We start from the raw sequence: 1,789 nt of genomic DNA, 5'->3' as shown, positions 1-1,789 counted from the left end.
CCATTACTTCTGCTGCTACTACTACTACTACTACTACTACTACTACTAACCACCTCCTAACATTTAACTAATACTTTAAAGTTTTCAAAACCTTTACATATATCTCAATTTGAAATCCTATCTCACAACAACCTGTAAGAAGTGCCATTATTGTTCTCGTTAAACAAATGAGGAAACAGTCTGAAAGAAGATAAAACGTTTGCCCAGGATCACACACCTAGTAAACATCTGAGGCTAGGTTTGAATTTGGGTTTTTCTGACTCCAGATCCAGCACTTTGATGAACTATTTGCACATCAGTGTGGGTCTGATGGGAAGAAGGACACTTCTCTAGCGTCTCCAACTTCATTTCCCTTTCAAGGGTAGGTCCAAGTTCCTGGAGCAACACTATAAGTCTGGAGTCTTATATGGGTCCCTGGAGTAAAGAAGGGATTTATTGGAATGCTAGGGGGTACCTCTCAAGCAACCCCAGATTTATTTATTTTCCTTCCAGGGGAGTCCAAATCCTTAGCATAAGGGAAGGGAACAAATATTTAATAAGCACCTACTATGTGCCAGGCATTGTGCTAAGCACTTTATAAATATCATCATCTCATTCGATCCTCACAACAACCCTGGGAGGTAGTTACTATTATTACCCACCTCCTTTTATAGTTGAGGAATCTGAGGCAGACAGAGGTTAAGTAACTTGCCCAGGGCCACACTGATAGTAAGTTTTTGAGGCTGCATTTGAACTCAGATCTTTCTGACTCCAGTATCTACTAGGACACCCAGCTGCCTCTACTATAAGACTCAAGGCCTTATAGGTCCCTGGGGTGAATGTGGGACTTGCTGGGGTATACAAAGTTGAGAATTTTGTTGATTTGTTTATAGGTCACAATGAGTTCTTTGTTTTCTGTATTTTGTCTGTGAAATGAAATAAAGGCTGTTCAGTACCCAAAAGCATGCTACCTTTTGTACTTTCATGAGACCTTGGAGAGCAACATGAACCATTCTTAGATTCCCAGAGGAAAATCTGGGAAGGGACAAACAAACCAAAGAGGGATGATGGTCATTATTATTTTTTAGAAACCCCAAGATTGAACCCATTATTCCACATAACCCCATGACTTGGGGTGCTAAACCCCTGGGTTCCATATAGATGTAGAAACTGAGGGTCACAGAGGCAAAGATAGCTAGCCTTCATATAACCCTTTAACGTTTGAAAAGCACTTCAGATTTGTTATCTCATTGGACCTTCACAACAACCCTGAGAGGGATAGATGCTTTGATGATCCCCATTTACAGATAAGATAAATGAGGCATATAGAACTTAAGTGACTTGTCCAAGGTCCGTACAGCTAAAATGTAATAGATCTGGGGGCTAGAAGAACCCAGCTCTCCTAACTCTCTGTAAGTGTAGGGCTCATTTCATCATGGCTGATATTTATTGAGTTCCTAGTGTGCAGGGTTGGTGAGGGGAGGGGGAATGGTTGTTAAGAAGCTATAGGAAGTGGCACTGGCCCTCAAGGAGTTTACAATCCAGTGGAGACATATGAAAAGATGACAATTCAATTCAGTAAATGTTTAGTAAGCCCCTATTTTGCTTAAGAAGACCTTGGGCTCATGGGTCTCAATTCAGAATAAGGGACAAGATATATAATAATAATGACATTTATCTAGAACTTTAAGGCGTATAAAGCAATTCACCACCAATTCCTTGAGTCTCACAATGATCTTGTCAAGTAGGAAGCATATGTAATATTATCCCCATTTTAAAGATGAGAAAATTGAGGCTCAGAGACTTCCCC

The sequence above is a fragment of the Vombatus ursinus genome, unplaced genomic scaffold (assembly GCF_900497805.2).
Source record: "Vombatus ursinus unplaced genomic scaffold, bare-nosed wombat genome assembly UNPS02014599.1, whole genome shotgun sequence".
Classification (NCBI taxonomy): Eukaryota; Metazoa; Chordata; class Mammalia; order Diprotodontia; family Vombatidae; genus Vombatus; species Vombatus ursinus.
The sequence above is the reverse complement of the archived record's forward strand: the minus strand, read 5'-3'. Positions refer to the sequence as shown.